At 53.1% G+C, this 19,806-nt stretch overlaps 1 protein-coding gene across 1 annotated transcript in view; it reads right to left on the reverse strand.

Annotated features, from left to right (window-relative positions):
* The window catches only part of SLC45A4 (solute carrier family 45 member 4), a 69,312-nt gene extending 55,128 nt beyond the window's left edge, over nt 1-14,184 (reverse strand). The window contains exon 1 of the mRNA XM_081266751.1: nt 13,900-14,184. The gene's annotated coding sequence lies outside the window, so the exon portion shown is untranslated. The remainder of the gene's footprint in view (nt 1-13,899) is intronic.
* Between the last annotated feature and the right edge of the window lie 5,622 nt (nt 14,185-19,806).

Raw genomic sequence — 19,806 nt, forward strand, 5'->3', positions numbered from 1 at the left:
AGTGTAAATCTGGTTCTCCTGGGCTTATAAGAGCAGCCATATGCAAGAGACTCTGGGTGTCCCCTGCAAAGGGACTGATGGTCAATGCTGGAAAGAGCTGCAGCTCTGGGTCCTACAGCCCAACCCAGGAAGAGCCATGGTCAAGCTGTGCCAGGGACCCTCCACTCCTGCATGCCTGCAGGCCCAAAACACAGGGCTCCCAGGTGACTCCAGACCACAGTCCTTGATGAAACACAGCAAAAGTGAACCACTGTAGATCAAAAACTCTGATAGCCAGCCAGCCTCAAAGAACACAGATAACACCACGCCAGACATAACATGTACGATTATATGGGTGCATCGCACATATATTATAACTTGCAGTATATTACATAAATATTTGCATCTTCTAAATAAATACATGCACTAATACATGATCTACACCTTCTATGGTAACATAACATCCCACTATGTGTAAGAGAGTATATATAAGAGAATATATATAGTCAGCATGTTTCTACATCCACAGATCCAAACAACTGCAGATGGAAAATATTCAGAAAGGGCTGGGGTTGTGGCTCAGTGGTAGAGTGCTCGCCTAGCATGCACGAGGCACTGGGTTCGATCCTCAGCACCACATAAATGTAAAATAAAGATACTGTGTCCACCTAAAACTAAAAAATAAATAATTTTTTAAAAAAGAAAATATTCAGAAAACACCCTACATCTATAGTGAACATGTATGAAGTTTTTTCTTCTTGTTATTCCCTAAACAATATAGTATAACAACTCTTTTCAAAGCATTCACGTTGTATTAGGGTTATAAGCAATCTACAGATGACTTCAGGTACAGAGGCTGCATGCAAACACCAGCGCTGTTCACCAGGGACTGGCCATCCTGGACTTTGGCATGGGCCAGGGTCCTGGAAGCAATTCCCCAAGGATAAAATGGGACAACTGCAGTTTTTTAGGTCCTGGCACACGGTGCACTACGGTGCACATCTGGGAGTGGGATTAAGCACACATGCAGATGCAAAGGTTGAACTGCAGATAGAAAATAGAAGAGCCCTCTCCCAGGGCTCTTCCGTGCTGGCGGGAAGGTCCCATGGGGCCCCCCCAGGCTGCAGTTCCGGACCTGGCCTCCCACCTGCCAGTCCCTGGCTGCCAACTCCCATCTCCACTAAATGTCCGACATCACCCTGCTTAGCTCTTCTGGACAACCCTGTCTCTCTGCTGTGCTCACTGCTGATGTTAAATCCCTGACGTTTCCCCCAATGCTACATTGCCACAGCACTCCGGCAGTGACTAGGGATGGCATCTGACCACACAACCAGCAGATGCGTGAGTGCCTGGCAGGGGCTGAGTCCTGTGGCCACAGTCACTGTTAACCTTGGTCTACATGCGGCACCAGCCAGGGCAGCCTGCCTCAGGGCTGATCTCTACAGGGCCGGGAGCAGAGGGCCTGCCCAGCAGCATCTGCCTCAGCAGCAGTGCAACACAGCACAACGCAGTTCCCAGGACTATCTGTCAAACTATCCTGGATGCAGAGATGAGCAGTGGCCCACCCTGTGCATGGGAGCAAGCAGAATTCTCCCTGGCTGGGTATTAGGGGACCTGCAAATGTCACCTAAGTTACACAAAAAATTATGTCAATTTGTGTTGTCAGAGAGGCACACATCTTTCACCAGATTCAAAAGCATTTATGGCCCAGGAAACATTAAAACTGTCCCAGTCTAGAGACAGGGGGAGGGGGATAGCCACTTGGTCTCTCAACTGGCTAAAGGAGTTTTCTTTGTGATGTGGTTATTACATAATCTTTTTGTAATTTTTTTTTAAAAGTAGGTCCTCCCTTTTGTTTCCTTTAGGACTTGGTTGAGCAATTTTAGTTCATACCAAAAAAAAAAAAAAAAAAAAAGGCAAAAGAAACAAAGGAAAATAGAAAACTAGCACATGCCTGTAGCCCCACACTTTGGAGACTGAGGCCGGAGGATTGCTTGAGCCGAGGAATCTGAGGCCAGCCTTGACTGTTGACTGTGAAACCCTGTCACAAAGGGGAGCAGGAGAGGAAAATAGAAAGGTACTCTAAGTTAGGGAAAACTGTAAGGACCAGCCCAGATCACAGGAACCAGAACCTTCTGCAGCTACCACACATACACTGGATAACATCAGACAGCAACAGTCAAACTACATTTTCTAGAACTGATCCCAGTGACATGGACCAAAATATGAACAACTACAAATAAAACAACTGCCACCCTGTCAGATAAAGCCAATCAGGGAGGCAGGCAGGGGTGTGGAGTGTTCCTTGGGTGAACCTACCCTGCTTGGGGGTGGGTGGCGTGCTCCGGACAACCCACACATGGCATCAGCTCCCATGCTTTGAGAGGAAACTCCACACAGACCCCCGTTAGCAAATGCTGGCGTCCCCCCAGATGAGGCGAGCACCCAGCCTGCATGCTCCTGCCCAGATTCCAGGGAAGAACCCGCTCCCTTCCCTGCTTGGTGCTCAGAGCCTGCCACACCTGCCCACCAGGTGCACAGGGCCAGGCAGGCCACTCAAGTTCTCAGCGCACAGAAACCTGACTTAAACAAAAGCTCTCCCCACCGAATGCTTTCAAGGCCCCACAGCTTCAATTCAGGTAGTGCATGCCCAGGAGGCACAAGGAACCCTAAAACCTCCCCTAAAACTTCTCACCCTGCTCTGAGCTGGGATTTCTCAGCTACGCTGCCAAGGCAGTCCCCTTCTGCCCACACCCTGCAGGACCCCACGATACCATAAACACATAGCCAGCAGCTCCCTCCAGAAAGGGACCTGGGGCAGGAAGCTGCAGGGCAGGGAGCCTCAGGTCCCTGGAGGTCCCATCTCCACTAGCCTCCTCTAGGGAAGACCCACCTTTTCCTACAGCCTCTCTTCCTTAGGTGGCTTTGGTACCTGCTCCCTCCCCATGCCCATGGACCAAGGGTTGAAGCTCCCTGCTGTGGCCATCATCCCCACCCCTTCCTGTAGACCTTCCATTAACTCCCCTCCCCTCCCCTCCTTGCAGGTGGCATCTGCTTTCTGGCACCAGAACCTGAGTGATACAGCAACAAACAGCTGCCCAGAGGCACACACAAAGGTCTCCAGGCGGCCCTGAAGCTCAATGGGGACACCAGATACATGGTGTTCCACAGGAGCATCAAGCAGCAGCCAGAACCTACCAATCTATCTGTTGGTAAAGAAGGGGCTTGATGATCCATGGAGGGTGGGAAAGTGCACCCTAACATGGGGAAGAAGAGCTGCGAGGTGCAGTCTCTGGCTGCAGCAGGGCCCAAGGCTGAGAGGCCAGCAATCCTTCCAGGCAAGCGGGTGGCAGGGGCAAGTCCACTTCACTTCACCCAGCACGTTGCCCTGGCTTTATCATGCCTGTTTTACAGCTGGGGCCCTGGGACTCAGAGAGCTGAGTAGCACAGCCAGAGTCCCAGACCCCTGGAAGAAGGAACGCATGTCCAGTTGCTGAAGACCTAGAGCCCCGTAAACACTGGTGGTCCTGGCCCACGGTGTGAGGCCAATATTCCCAGGGCCATGGTTTGCCAGGAAGATAAAAAGGAGAGCTTTCATCTAAAAAATGAGCATAACTGCTTGTTCAAAGACTGCCTTTATGTTTAAATACTATCACAAACTCTAGGTGCCTGGCGGCATCGGGCACTGCAGATCCTCCCTGGCTCCCCTGGGCAGGACGCCCAACACAAAGCACCTGGTCTACAGCACCCAGGAGGTCCAGAAAGCTGGGATCACGTGGGCTCAGCCAAGCAGCCCTACTCCCAGTCTCTTCTCCTGAGAGACAGTACTGGCAGCAGTAGGGGCAAGAGAGTCCTGGCCACTGCACCTCCCAGGTGGAAGCACAGGGCAGATGGCCTGGGACAGGCTACAACAGTTTTCTGGGGCTTTTCCTAGCACTAGACATTTCACAGGATGGAATGAAAGAAAAACTATCTGTCAAAGACAAAAGCCCTCAGACCCAAGCTGCACCCAGAGGTTCACAAGGTTAAAGCAGCCCCCTGGATGGCTGCAGGGTGCCCCTTGAGCACAGCCCAGCAGGGAGGTGAAAGTCTCGGAGACGGCAGCACTTGTGGGATCTACCCCATCCTGTCTGCATCTCCTTGGTCCAGAGACAGGATCCCTGCCCCTCTTGGCATGACAGCCCAGGGGGCCAGCCCCTGACCAGGCCACCATCCAGGCCTGGCCCTGAGGACATCTGCCAGTCAGGCTTGCTTCTTCCCTGGCCACTTAGAAAGACCAACAGACGGTGGGGCTGGGGCTGAGTGGTAGAGTACTCGCCTAGCACGTGTGAGGCCCTGGGTTCGATCCTCAGCATCACATAAAAATAAATAAATAAAATAAAGGTATTGTGTCCAACTACAACTAAAAAATAAATATTAAAGAAAAACCACCAACAGACGGACTGGGATTGTAACTCAGTGGTAGAGTGCTCGCCTAGCACGTGTGAGGCACTGGGTTCAATCCTCAGCGCCACATAAAAATAAATAGATACATAAAAAATAAAGGTACTATGTCCAAAAAACATCTTAAAAAAAGAAGATTATTTAAAAAAAAAAAAAAAGGTACTGTGTCCATTTATAATTAAATAAATATACACACATGAAACCAATGGAGACACGCCAAGGCCACCCAGTTTCATCTTCCCAGATGGCATCTGCTGTACCCACTATCCCGAGTGTGTCTTACAGCAGGGACAGCCAGCCAGGGGGTGGAGTCCCAGCAAGTTACTCAAGGGCTCTGAGCCTCAGCTTACACTTCCACAAAATGCAGATATCACTGCTTCCACATGCGGGAGCAGATCCAGAAGTCAGTTCTGAACCACCTGGCCCTGCAGACAGCCTGCTCGGGCACACCTCTGAGTGCCTGAGGAGATGCACAGCGACTCCCGTGGGGCAGGAGACCAGCGATGACTTCAAGGTGCGCCACCTCTGCACAGCGCAACGGGTTCTAGTGGTGGGGAAGGCTACCAGCACTAGCAGCAGCTGAGCCGTGGTCTGAGCATGTGTCTCCTCAAATTCACATGCTGCCTCCCAGGCTGTGGTGTTTGTTAGGAGGTGGTAACCTTAGGTGGCCAGCCCATGTGGGCAGGGCCTCTGAGAAAGAGGTCATGCCCTCATAAAGAGGTGGAGCAGCTACAGCCCCTCCACCATGGGAGGAGCCTGACTGTGTCCCAAGGACCTCCAGCACTGCAGGAGGTACATCCCTGCTTCTCCACGCCCAGGCCCGTACTACTCCAGGGCCAGCACACTGCTCCAGGAGCGGACCCGGCTCACAGAGGACACAGCTGGGTGACGGGTCCTTCACTGTGTAATGAACTTGGCGTTTTAGGAGTATCATCATCACAGCTGGCCCCTCCCCTGAGTCATTAAGGTCAAATTCACACAGACACTGACAAAAAGGGTTCAGGGACATGGCTAGATGCAGAACGTCCCACCTGGCAGCAGTGCAGGCAGATGCTCTGTGGCGAAGGCAGGCCTGGGATCCCAGTCCAAGCCCAAAGACCCCCCAAGCCACAGGAGAACTGTGGGGGGGGGGGGGGAACAAGGCCCAGGCAGACGGAGTGCTGGGGAGACCATGAGGAAATCCACATTAAACGCTCTAAAGCTACCTTTCAAACCACATGGTGACCAGGCAGAAAGCTTGGCCTACATTTACTTGGCTTCCAGTCTCCCACCGGCCACAGAACTGAAGCAAGACCTATCTCAGCTGGACAGCCACAGCCAGCACCGCCCACAGGAGCCTTATCTGCAGGCACCCCCCTGCGGCAGCCTCCAGCCAGCCGCCAGCCCTGACAAGGACGCCTATCGACCAGGGACCTCAGGAGCAGAGGCCCTCTTCTCACCCTGCTCCATACCGATGGGCTGCCACGGCGACTCACACACTCAAGACGTTTCCCATTTTGTTTACTTACTTTCTTATTGTTTCTGTGTGCTGGAGATGGACCAGGTGCACACGTGCCAAGCTCCGCCCCAGGAGGCACCCAGCCCTGGACCACACACCACCGCACCCCTTATGTGAAAAGGTACCGATGCTTTCCACACAGTCAGCATTAAAGAGGAAACGTGTGCAAAGGCTACACACATGCGCCACACACCTAGCCACCCACTGTCCACATGTAGAGAGCACTCTGCCCATGAGGCTCCCATGCTGGGCAGGGGGCCAAGCCCCCCCAGGCAGCTCCCTGACTGACTGGCCTGACTCTGGGTACACGGCCAGCCTGTTCCCACAGGCCTCCATATTCACATCTTCCCACAGCTACTGTCTCTTAAAGTTCAAGACAAGCAATACATCGACAGAGCCACTGATGCTAGGCCATGTCGCGTGGACGCCATTATCACACCATGCTCAGTGCTTTCAGCTACATCTGCAAACATCCATGACAAACTTTAGTTCTTTAGGACTGACTGTCTCCTTAGCATCTACACCCAGAAGCTTCGTTTGGAGTAGCTCACCTGGTGAGCATCTTTGGAAAAGAATGGACCACCAACGGCCCAGCACTTCCAAAGCTATAGCCTCACCTAGCAAGTGACGGTCACAGGCTGAACTAGGCACCCAAGAAAGCCAAGCAAGCTGACTGGCCAGCACAACAGACAAGGCTAGGAATTCAACCAAGTGCTACTTCAAGACCAACGGCGCCAACACAAGGGATGAGTCAGTTGCTGGGGTCCTTTTCCTGCCACGCTCCTGGCTGGGGAAGTGTGGTGTGGGGATGCAGACCTGGTGCCACAGCTTCCAGGGCCAGCACCCTCCTGGCACCAACAGTGAGGTGGCATATGAAGATGAATGGCACGTCCCTGTTGCTCTGTGCAGAAAACAAGCAGCATTCTTAAGCAGGGGCAGCGTGAGACCCGGGAGCCAGGCAACACCTACCTGGGCAGGCTCTGCTCACCCTCTACCACGCAGCTTTGGCAGGTCGCTCACCCTCCCCCCATGGGCTCTGTCAGGGAGAGGGGGCCCAGTGCTCAGTGTGGCCCAGGGCTGAGTCAGTGGCTGTCACTGCTATTATTAAGGGTCTACTAAATGTTAGGAACAAACACCCTGTGCTCCCCAGTGACCATGCAGAAGGTGGAGCTGTAGGCGCCAGGTGGCTTCTGGGTCAAGGTCTCAAAGCCACGGTGGTCCTGCCAGCTATAGTGGCCCTGCACTCCTTCATGGTCACGCTGGGCACTGTACTGTTCCCATTGAAGGAGAGGCACACGCCTTCCCCATCTTTTTAGGAATTAAAAACATTTCAGACATCTGGATAACTCAATGCTGGGCTAAAAATGCTATACACAGTGCTAAGCTACCCTTCAGCTTATGCAGGGGACACCTGTCCTCCGAGGGACAGGGAACCGGGCAGCATGCTCTCCCCTTGCTCTCCACCCAGCCACCAGGAAGGGAGTCTCAGGGAAAAGGCTAATAACAGCCACTCTAGCATTCCTGCAGCACACCTGGCTGGGATAAGATGTGCACAGGAGAGAAGCCCCAGATGAGCACGGGGATTCTAGAAACAACGCAACTCGCTGGACCTGCTCTCCTTCGTTCGGCACAGAGCACTTCTCAGTGTTCAAGAGCCTGAAACCTTAATTTCAGTACAGAAATCCCAAATGCCAAGAAGATGTGAGCACTGGCAGTGTGAGAGAGGAGGCCGAGGAGGGGCCAACTTCCAGGCCTGCTCACTTGTTCTTGGGGTGGTGGGGACTATCTCACCCAGCCTCTTCTTTGCTGCTTGGATACACCACAGGGTTCCCAGGACAAGGTCTGGAGCCAACTGCTCTCTTCACTGGCCCCCAGGACCAAGCGCTGGCCCACAGTCCCAGGGCATGGTGACATCCCCAAACACTGAAGCGTTCCTCAGTGGGCCCCTGAGGGGGAACAGAAGATGAGTGGCCAAACCCCAGAGCAGCCTTGCACCCTGCCTGCAGTCACAGGCCCGCCCTAGGTCATGAACTATGCACAGTGTCAAGCCCCAGGGCTGAGTCCATGGTGTTCTGTTTCTACATGTGAAGGTAATTTGTTGTTGTCATTTAATTACTAAACTTATTCTCATACCAAATATCAGTTGGCTTTTAGGCTAAAAATAATAAATGGCTCTGCTCTGGCAGCATTTCCAGATCTGAGCAAGCCCTCGGGGCTCCCCACACCAACCCCGTCCCAGGCTTTGGAAGGGGGCCACCTTCCAACCCCCAGCCAATCTCCTCTTCATCAGCACACCCAGCCCACCAAAAGGCCCTGACCCCAGGAACACTCAGATGGCCCTAGGCAGAGAAGACACATTGACCCTGAGGGACCAAGAGCAGATAGGGCACTGGATTCCTGCCAGGCAAAGCCTGAGGAGCCCAGACCCAGCCACCTCAGTCTTTTCTGCTTCTAAAACATCTTTCTGGCAAATTAAAATTTAACTCAAGGCACAATTCCAAAGGCTTACATTTTAACTCAACCAAATAAAAATGCAACTCCATTAACCAAGCCATGCATGTTCAGGAAATTCATCATTTCACCCTTTAGCACACTGCATTTAGACAGCATGCAGCTAAATACTAAGGTTCAAGACAGAGCAGCTCTGTGTCACAAGCCGACACAGTACAGGGCTTCACCCTGCACCAAGCACAGCGATGCCCAGCACGCCCGCAGGCTGCACTTGAGGGTGTGTCAACACAGACCACCAGGGAACTCCATAAGATCCTGAGTCCCCACAAACTGCTTCCTAAAACTGAGAAACAGCCCTGGTGGAAGCCGAAGTACCCTCCTGCGGGCCCTACCACCACGCAACCACCTCCATTCTCCCCTTTCCCCACCTGGGCAAGGGGAGGCGTTCTTCACTGAGACTCAGCAGCAGAGCTGTACCTGGCACCAGGGCAGTCAGAAATCCCCCTAGTTCAGGCACCTTAAAAGGACCCCCATCTAGCTCTTTGAGAACCCCTTCTTTTTATTTTTTGCATTCAATAACTACTTATGAAGATCTATGACCTTTTCGCTTCTGTGATCAATTCTGTATCGATAACTACAATGGGTACAGTGGCACACGGCTATAATCCCAGTGACTAGGGGGCTGAGGTAAGAGGATCGCAAGCTCCAGCAATTTAACCAGACTCTGTCTTTAAATAAAATTAAAAAGGCTGGGGATGTAGCTCAGTGGTAGAGCACTCCTGGGTTCAATCCCCATAATGGGGTGGGGGATCACAAAGACAAATACATTGTTCTGGATTGGGTTAATGGCCTGAGGATTAAAGGGATGTTTTAAATTGTGATTTACATATACTTTTGTCACAGAAAAAGAAAGAAAAATGCCCACTGAAAAGACTTTCAAGTTTAAAGGCACATTGCATTAGATAAGATTCCAAGAGGAACATAGAGCAAACATACAAGTTCAGGGACAAAAAAGAAAGATGCAATTTTCACGCTGTTTTAGAGGCAGCCAGTGGTGGGTGCGGAATCATCAGGGCACCTACTTTATTTCTAAAACCAGCAGCACACTGACCTACTCATTTTAAAAGCCTTCCAGATTCTAGAAACAACACCTTTTACAGCTATTTAAAATTATGAGAAAAATATTGACATATGTCCATAGTTCTTCGAAGTTATTTTATTTAACTCATGAGCAGAAAGCCCTGCTTCAACTCGACCTGACACTAACACAGTCCTAACTTAATCCACGACCACTGATGAGAAAGTGGCCTTCTACCAGCTCCTGGCTGGCTAGCCCTTCCCCCTGTGCCCAGCACACTTCTAAAAAGTGGCTTCACCTCCACTGCAGAGCCTTCAAACCCCTCCCCTCAAAAAAAAAAAAAAGCCATGCTCACCAGCTTGGGAGGCAGACTTCAACCCCCAGCACCAAAACAACACAACCAAACAAAAATCAATGCAACAATACTCCCTTCCCACTCCAAACTCACACTCCTTAAGATTAACACATTTCCCCAGAGTGATAACTCTATCATGGGTGATAGACAGGTGAAAAGGACTTATTACACCTGAGTGACTGCTTAAAGCTACGAGTAAGGTGTGAGTAAGGTGTGAGTGCAGGGACCGCTGCACCTGCGCCAAAGGGTGCAGACTCTGAGGGTCTGCTAGTCAGTCTCACTCAAGAGCTCCCTTTCCTTCTGCCAACCAATGCAAGTGGTCCGAGGACAGGCAGAAGCCCAGGAGGGACCATAAACTACAGCAATCCACACGCGAGCAGCAGACTGGGGGTGGGAGGGGCAACTCCAGCATGGTAAATTAAGCACCCTGGGCTTGGTTCAGGAATGTGGCTTCCTCTCGCTGCCAGCAAAATCCTTCAACAGGTTTAGGGGATGAAAACACCAAGACCTCGGTCTGAACAATGCCTCCCCGACCTGGGCTTCCCGCCAAGCAGAGGTGGGAGGGCACGGTGGCCGCCCTTTGTGACTTGAGACAGTTTCACAAACCCCTTGGGGTAGTGAGGATCCCTGGGTCCCGCTTGGGAACAGATGGCACCCTCTCATTCCTGCACTGGGGGCAAAATGCCCAGCACAAAGCACACCTTCCTTGGAGCCCCAAAGGCTCTGGGAGTGAACCTGAGTTTTGGAGCCCTCACTGCACAGGAAGGTGGCCTTGAGGACAACATGCAAGAGAATGTGTTTTTTTTTTTTTTTTTTTGAAAAAGAAAAATCCTGCTTTCTCACCCAAGGGCCCAGAGCCAAAGGGAACTCCACCTCCCTCAAGAAAACAGTAATGTGCCTAACTGGAGATAGGAGCTCAACAGGTGACCCACCGACTGCAGGCCTGCGGGCATTGGCATCCAGGGCTTTCACAGGACTCCTGGGAATGCACATTTCAGATGGAAAAATCTATTAGGAGGAGGGCACCAAAAGTCTCACAGCAAGAGGGCTTTGCTGCAACCCCCAAGCCCAAGCACACTTTAATCTTCCTAAAACGCCTCTTTGTAAGTCCCCTGCCAAGAGAGCCACCTCACACACTATCAGGCCACCTCCACCCCAATGGGCAGGGGCTGGAAGTGCCTATGGCACAGCCTGGTCAAGTTTCTCTCTTGGCTCTGGGCAGAGCCCAGTCCCTTCCCTGGGCATGCAGGTCTCACAGTTCTCTGAAAAATGTGCCTCATTTCAAAGAGGCTCGGAATTTGATACCAAAAAAAAAAAGGCCACTTAAAGCACATTTTGAAAGTTCCACATTTAAAAAGATCCTTGTTCATTGATTTTGGTGGGGCACTTACGCTAATCTAAACAAGGGGACCTTGTTTAGGAGCCAGTGGGGGAGGTGCGGAACTCTGGCCCTCTGCAGACTCGTGCTCCTGGGGTCCTCTTACCCCCCCCCCATATGGCTGCTCTTCATCTGTGGTGCTTGTTCCTCTGCTGTACTGTCACTCAGCACAGCTAAAATGTTCCCTATCCCCTGGCCTAAAGTCAAAGCACCCTTCTAATGTGTTTCACCAAGTATACCTTAAACAGAACTATGATGTGATAAGAACATGGAAAACCACAGGAGGCAAGTGTGGAGCAAGTGTGCCCATCCTTAACAGGAACACGGGCTTCCAGCACATTCCAGCTCCACAAATTACAGACACAGCTCTGCCAGGGGTGTTCCCAAGAAGGGCACTGGCAATTTGGGGTTGTCTGCCACCTACAGTGTTCACCAGTAGCCCTCACTCCATGCCAGGCCGTGGGGCTGTCACAAACCACTCTTGCTAGCTACCCAAAGCTGGAATTCGGGGCCCTCAACATGAGCAAGAGAGAGCACGGGCAGAGGGAAATGCCACAATTGGAAAATGATAGCAGCAGCAGCCCCAACCCCAACGCTGCCCCTCGTCTGTCCTCATCTGTGTTCAGACAGCAGAGATGAAATCAATTCAACACCAGGCAACCTAAGCATCAGCTTGAACGCCTTCCCAAGCTTCTCTCCTCCAGCGGGCACGGGGGAGCTGCCACTGCCACTGCCGCAGCCCTCTCCTCCCCTGCAGATCTGAAGGGCGGATGGAGGCGGGGATCTCCTGCTCCCTGAAGGGGGCAGACTCAGGTTTATAGGCCCCTCCCCCACTCCCTCTTCCCCAATCAGCAAAGTTAGGAGGGCGTTACAAGCTACAAGCCACCCTGGAGATCACCCAGTCCAATCTGACCTGCTTTCAGGAGGCAAAAAGGGCCAAAGCTGCAGTACACAGCGTCTCTGTGAGGGAAGTGAACAACCCCCATGGCAGCGTCCCCACTCCCAGGGCCCCAGGACACGGGTTCCAGACAGACCCACCTCTGCACACCTAATATGCACTTCAAAGATGTCAAATGATCTACTTTCCTTTTCATCGGCATTCACAAAAACAATAAGACTGAATGGGACTGAAATCCTTGATTTCAGAACGACCCACTTCCCCAGCCTCTCCCCACAGCATCTGATTTCTGAATGCCTGAATCCCCACCTGGAGCCAGGGGGCTTCAGGACACAATTGCTGCCCTTCCCCATTCTCACACAGCCTTTGTAAAGTCTCCAGAGCACTCAGACTCCATTGGCTCTTTTAGTATGTTAATTCAGATCCACCAGAAAAGTGAGGAAATCATTCACATTTGTTCAAGGCAGGTGGGTGTTCCTGGTGCTGATAGCCAACCATTCTCACACTTCTTAATAAGTAAAACAATCTTCCAGTTTCTCATTTTCTTACTCTTTCCTACTACCAGAACAAAATAGTGGAGAAAGATTTCTACCTCATCCTACCTGTCTGCCACTGCAGGGAACAAAAGCACAGGACACAGTACTGGGGAGGTCCAGCAATGTTTTGCCCCATTAGTCATAGCCTCTGGACCTACGACAATCACTTAGCTTATACACCCTCCGGGGTCCCTAGGTGCTGGTCTAGAAAACAGCACCCAATAATAAGGAGGTACAAGTCTCCTTCTGCTGGAACTGGATGAGGTGCCAGATTGGGCAGAGGGCCAGTCCCAAGGGCTCAGTCTGTGGATCTGAAGCCACACTTCATCAGGGGCCCAAGGCTCCCTAGAAGACCAAGTGCCCCTTCCCACTCCTTGCTGGCCCCACCTTCTAAAATCACTAGAGATAATTAACCAGCAAGCTGTGCTCCTCATATGAACATACCTTCCCAGGAAAAGCCCTCGCAGGACTATGCTCCTGGGGAGCCCCTGAAGTAGCTCATTTTGGGGAGGAATGGGTTAAACTCAAGGGCCCGAAAGAATAGGGGGTGCCAGTGAAAAAAGTTCTTAAGTCCAGAGATACGTGCAGGGGTCTCCACAACAGAGGCTCTGAACCTGGAGCATGGACGCTCTGGCCCTTCTTCCAGGGACAAGGTCGGCCTCAGGAAATAAGGGCATCTAGAAGGGACAGTACCGATAACACACAGGGCAGAGCCGCAGCCCAAGGGGCAGGCTCCGAGCCCAGGAGGGACACTAGCAGCGCTACAGGGGGCCGAGGGGCGTGGGTGCTGGGAAGAAGAGAGGGTTAGGGAAGGGGTGGGGGACATTTCTGTGGTGGGCACAGAAGCTGAACTCTCAGAAGTTGGGGGGCGCGGCAGGCGGGGAGTCTCACAAGAACGACAGGCGTCAGGCTCCTCTCTGGGCAAAGAACCGGAGCACTGGGGGTGACGGAGATGCTGATGGATGGAAGCGGCGGGTCGATCCAAAAGAGGGTGTACACTGCGGGGTGGGGGCCTGGGATGCTCGAGGAGGCTGCTGGGATGCGGTCGAGGAAGGGCAGGTGCAGTCGGGAAGGAAAGGGGCCAGGCGTGGGGGCGGGGCGCCGGGGGGCCAGCGCCAGGCCAGAGGGGTGCGGATGCCCCCCAGGAGAGGGCGTCGCAGGGCTGGGGCTGGGGGCGGCCACGAGTTCGCGGCCAGACGCGCAGAAGAGGATGGGGGGTGCGGCAGGTGCCGGCGGCAGGTGCCAGGTGCGGCGGGGCCGGGCGGGCGGGCGCGGCCGCTCACCTGTCTTCTCCGGCCGGGGCCGCGGGGCGGCGGGGCGGCGGGCCGGCCGGGCAGGCGGCGGGCGTTCGGCGCGGGCCCCGGGCGCACTGAGGCGGCGGCGGGGCGTCCGGGAGGCGGCTGCACCCTCGGCGGCCAGCCGGGGGATCCGTCAGTCAGCGACGCTGGCGCAGAGCGAGCGCTGCGAGGATGCGGCCGGCGCGCGGGGACAACGCCGCTTTATCGGGTCGGAAACAGCCGCTCCGCGCCGCTTCCGCTGACGCAGCGCCGGCCTGCGCCTCATGACTATGCAGCGGCCGCGGGGGCGGGGCCTGCGCCGCGCGCGCCCATTGGCCGCCTCCGGCGCACGCGGCCCCGCCCTCCTCGGGGCCCCGCCCACGACCTGGAGCCCCGCCCCGCGGGCCTCCTCCGCGGGCTCCCCCAGCTATGCCCCCTGTCCGCGTGTCCAGGCTGCTGGATCCCTGATCCCCTCCGCGACATGAGTGTACTCCCTCCCCCTCGGTGGCCGCGGGACTGGGACCCCTGCGCGCGCCCCCGCCACTTTCCCACTCCCCTCTCCTTCCCCCACTTTCCTGCCATAGCCAAGGGGTCAGGGAGAGCGGAGTCACCATCTCCCCGCCCCCCAGCCACGAGCAAACACCGCCCTCCACCAGTACCGAGACGGGTCGGGCCCCCGCTGTAGGGGTTGCACCTCTTCCTGGGCAGCAAACATTCTCCTTGTAACTTGCCCCCATCCCCAACCCCACCCCGGCAAACTTTCTTCCTTGCTCAGGGCGCTGGCCAGTCCCCTACTGGGACGTCCATCCCACCCCTTCCTCATAGTCTACCCTCTACTACCTTCCTCCAGCCCTGGAGTACTGGGCAGGACGCAGGACTCAAGCCTCCTGCGGGCATGGCCTCCAGCTACAGGACTGACCTTTTGCGGGGCACCAGGGGCGGGGGTGAGGGGCAGAGATCAGGTACTCCCCACGTGTGGAATTTTCATCACCCCCAGGAGGGGACTGTTGGAAAGCCATCAAGATGGAGTTGGAAAGGCAGCTGGACAAATAAACAAAAAGAGAAAAGGATGGGCAAGGTGAGAGAGCAGTGTTTGCATCAGAGCTCTAAGCCTATGCCAGGGTTTAAGAGGCTTTGGACAAATTACTTCACTCTCAAAGCTTTGGTGTCTTCATCTGAAAATAGAGATGGTAAAGATGCCCGTCAACAGTTTGGAAGGAATTTAGAAACAAAGTAGCCAATGAAGCCTGCAGAACAGCTAAAATGGGGAAAAAATGACAATGCCAAGTGTTGACGTGGAAGCAGAGCAACTGGAACTCTCCTCCATTTGCCTATGGGGATGCAAGGCACCCAGCTACCTGGGAAATCTGTTAGGAACCACTTGATTACCAAGCAGTGCCCCTCCTAGAAACACACCTAACTTGGTATTTCTGTTCATAGCAGCACTGTTTATGGTACACCCAAACTGGAATGCACCCTAATGCTCATCAATGATTAAAGGGATACATAAATTGTGACATATTCACTCAGTGGAATGACAACAGTGAATAACCTATAACTACACACTTGATTCCATTGGATGGCTCTCACGAGTAATTCTGAGCAAAAGTCACATTGCTGGGCATGGTGCTGCTTACCTGTAATCCCAGCTATTTGGGAGACTGAGGCAGGAGGATCACACGATTGAAGCCAACCTTGGCAACTTAGTCAGACCTGTCTCAAAAAACAGAAAGGGTGGGGATGTAGCTCAGTGCTTGCCTAATATGTGCTAGGCTCTGGATTCAGTCACCAGCACCCCTTCTCAAAAATGTCAGACATTTTTAAAAAATACAAGTTCCCATGTACATGGGGTAGATGTATGGGTGGTGTTAGGAGTCAGGACAGTGGTTAGCATCAAGACAGGGGTGCCAGGGCCAGAAGCAGGTGTGGAGAGTGCAGTGGGGGGCTGACGGTGTCCTGTCTGGATGCTGGTAACACAGTGTGCTCAGTTTGTGACAATTTCTCCATCTGTGCAGTCAAGATGTGTATGCTCTTCCATGTGTGTGAAACACCTCCATGAAGGTCAAGCAGGATGCCAGTGGTGTGTGCATAGGCTTCAGAGCTGCACCTGACAGTTGTTGGTTTCATTGCTAAGTATCTGCCTCCCCTGTTGATTTTAACTCTGGTGGCCAGAGGCAATTCCAGCTGTGCTGCATGCCAACTGTGTGACTTGGGAGCCTTCCTGAACCTCCCTGAGTCCTCATCTGGATGTGAGCATTCTAATAATACCTAATTCACAGTTGTCACAAGGCTTTAATAAAATAATGGAAAAAAAAACATGCTTTTTAAAAAGACAGTAAGGAGCACCAAGTAATGATTTAGTAACTTTATGTATTCACTGGTTACGGCATTTGTTGAACCTTTTCCATTTTCATTCAGCAGCAAGCAACTGTGTCAGCATGTGCCTACTATGTCCACACGCTTCCTGGATTTGGGCACTGGAGCTTGCAACACAATTGGTCTTTCTCCTTAAGAAACCCATAAGGGAGTCGGAAACTCATGTAGTGGGGGAGTGGCTAACTAGCTGCAGACATGGAGCCCAGCGTAGGATATGACTTGCAGTGGGTGCTTTAGAAATATTTCTTGAAGAATAAATGAATGCATGAAAGTGTGTGTAGAAGTTTTCATGAGGACAGAATTTGGAAAATGCTTTCTAAGGCTGGATGAGGAAACATCCAGTTAATTTACTTCTGTAATTTGGAGTTGGACACAAAGATGAGACAAAGTAGGGTTAGGGAAAAACATGTCGCCACACTTGCATGTGTGCCTGCACACATGTGTATGCATGCACATGCAAGAGGACAAGGGCAGGGCCACCCTGACAGCACTCTGTCACAGCCTGGCTAGTGAGGGCCTCATCCCAGCTGCTGCCTCCAAGAAGTGCAGTAAGATATATCTGTGTCCATGGCTCTGCTGTCCATTTGTATGTGGAAGCCTGGAAATGAGGTCCTCTCCTGTGAGGAGCGAGCTTGGCACAGAGCAGGCCTCTTACCCAGGAGTCAAAAAGACCTGGATCTGGCCTGGCTCCAGAGCTGGGCAAGCGTGGCCACTACCTGTCCTAGCATGCACCTGTGTACTCACATGGGCTCTGCTCAGAAGAGTTCCATGCCTCAGTTCCAAGGGCTGTCACTGTCTTCAAATGCTCAACAGTCTAACAAGCACCCCCACAAACTATGAAGCAGATCCTGCATCCTTGTTTGTAAAGCACACTGACCTCCCTGGTGCTTGGGAGGCACCTGGGCATGACGACTCCATCACTGTCTGAGTCTGTGACTTCATCTCCCACCTCACCTGTAGACTCCTGAGCAGCTCTGTGTTCCTCTCATACCTGGCCCTGTGTGCACACACCGTCCCCCGTCATGGGTGTCATCCTGCAGATAAAGAAGCTGGGACACAAGAGGCTGTTACCTGCAGCTGCACAGCTGGTAGGTGACAAGCCAGGATTCACAGCTGGGGTGCCTTTGGTCAGGTGCAGGGTGAACTGTACGATGATGAAGGAAGGATGCCCATCTTGTCATCCCTGGACATTATTTCTTTCCTGTTCATCTCTGAATGAAGTATGGCACTTTGCACTCCACATCCTCCTGCAGTGACCTATGCCAGCTGACTGCAGGTTGGTGGTCATGTGTGAGTGGCTCATAGCTCAGTGTTGGGAGACTCCCGCCTCTGGGTCTTGTGGCAAATCCCCTGGGCAACAGTAGAGGCAGAAGGTGTTCTGCAGAACAGATAAAGTGTGCAGGAGAGGAGAGGGAACACTCATTCACATTTACCCATCCCCTGTCCTCAGTCCTCTGCATGCACCAGAAGTAAAGTCCCATTTCCCAGACAAGGAAACTGAGGCTCAGGGAGCAATGCCAGTCTTTCTCCTTGTAGGAAGACTTCAAGCAAAAGGGCGGGAATGGGGCCCCAGAGTGCAGGCTGGAGGGCTGGTGAGATGGCAGGTCTCTGTGCAGTTGACTGGGCGAGGAGTTCCGCATTCTTCCTCCTGGCTCCTTGCCTGGTCACACCAGGGGGCCGACTGCCCATGCCACCCTTCTGAGCCCAGCTCTGGACCTTTGCACCTGACATTTCCTCTTCTGGGAGTGTCCTTGTTCCTCTCCTGCCTTGGAAGTGTCTGATAAGTAATAACCTTGGACTTCCCGGCTCCTGGAAAGGGCAGGGGTGGTATGTGTTGAAGCCCTCCTACACCAGGTGGCTCAAGCTTTATGTGCATACACTCATCAATCCAGGCCCTTCCAAACCTTGCTGGATCCTCCAGAGACTACAGCTTACACAGTGAAGGGACAGTGGCCAGAAAGGGAAGATACTGAGGTAGTGTTCCAGCTGGACACTGGTCAACACCTCTTCTGATAATTTATAAATCTTTTTTAAAAATATATATTTTTAGTTGTAGGTAGACACAATACCTTTATTTTATTTTTATGTGGTGCTGAGGATGGAACCCAGGGCCTCATGCGTGCCAGGTGAGTGCTCTACAGCTGAGCCACAACCCCAGCCCTCAAACCAGTTTTTTAAGCAAAAAACAAACAAACAAACAAACAAAAAAAAACAAAAACCACTTTTAACTGGGAAAGCCCAATGCCAGTTATCATGCTGATTTATGCAGGGTTTTCTGAGCACCTTGCTTTCCAGGCTGATGTGGGTGCCCTCACAGTGTCCTCCCTTCCTGTTCCTTACCCTCTAAAAGAGCCTTAAGCATGGCTGGGAGAGTGGAGACCCCAAGACTCTTCCCCTTCCTGCTGTGTGACCTGGGGTACCTTGTGGCCATGAGTAAGAGGGACAGGGTGTGACCTCCACAGAGGGAGGGGGTTGACTCCTTAAGAGATTTCCAGCAAGGCCAAGCCCCCCAGTCATCCAAATGGGACCTGAGACATACTTGCCCAGGTGTCCTGGGCAGTGAGGGGCTTCAGAGGAGCCCCCAGGTAGAGGCGCGAGTCCACATCAGGACTTCCAGGTGCTCTCATTGGCTCTAGAGCTTCCTAGAGTCCTCAGACTTCTATGTCCAATGGCTTCTCAGGGTCATCTAGCCTCCCAAGGTCATGTGGCCACTTAGGGACCATATAGCTTGCCATGGTCATAGGTTTGGGGGGTCATGTGGCTACCTGGAGTCATACAACTGCCTAGGCTTACACTACGACAGGAGCTATTTGGTTACCTGGTCTAACAGTGACCCAAGGTCCTCTGGCTTCCCAGGTCACGTGGATGCCTGGGGTGATGTGGCTCCCTATGCAGGTGGGTGTTGTTGCAAGTTCAGGCCGTCTCCACATCCTAGGTGGCCCCCATCTGTCCCTGAGCCTCCGTCTCCCCACGTGTGAGGTGGGCAGAATCTGTTTCTAGAGCGTGGAGAAGGGCCCAGGGGCAGATCAATAAATGGCCACAGTGCTGGGAAGGGGCAGTTGTCCAGAACAGGCAGCAGCAATCAGTGGCTCCCAGGAGAGACTGGGGCAGGTTTCCACCAGAGGATAACAATGCATGCAGGGGATCCCTCAGCCCAACAGAGCGAGGGTGCAGGGCCTGGGATGGGGGACAGGGCATGTGGGAGGAGAGCTAGGAGAGGCTGGCCTGAGTTGGCAGCGGTGCTCTGCCTGTCTGGGTAATGGTTCAAATCCCACAGTTAAACATGTACCACCAACAAGTAGAACAATAGAACAGGGCATCAGTTTTGTCCAGTTTGAGAAGCCTCAGAATCAGGCCGTTTTCCTGAGGGTAAGGGAGCTTTGAAGGGCTTCCGGAGGCCAGAGAGGCTGTGCGGAGGCCGGTGGGTAAGGTGTGGTCGGGGTGCAGCACAGGGCTGCCACGGGCCCTGGTGCGACTCGCACACTGCACGAAGGAACGATTACAGGCTGCCTCTGTGCTCCCTAAAGATTGCCTGGA

The sequence above is a fragment of the Spermophilus citellus genome (assembly GCF_964194105.1).
Source record: "Spermophilus citellus genome assembly, chromosome: 14".
NCBI lineage: Eukaryota > Metazoa > Chordata > Mammalia > Rodentia > Sciuridae > Spermophilus > Spermophilus citellus.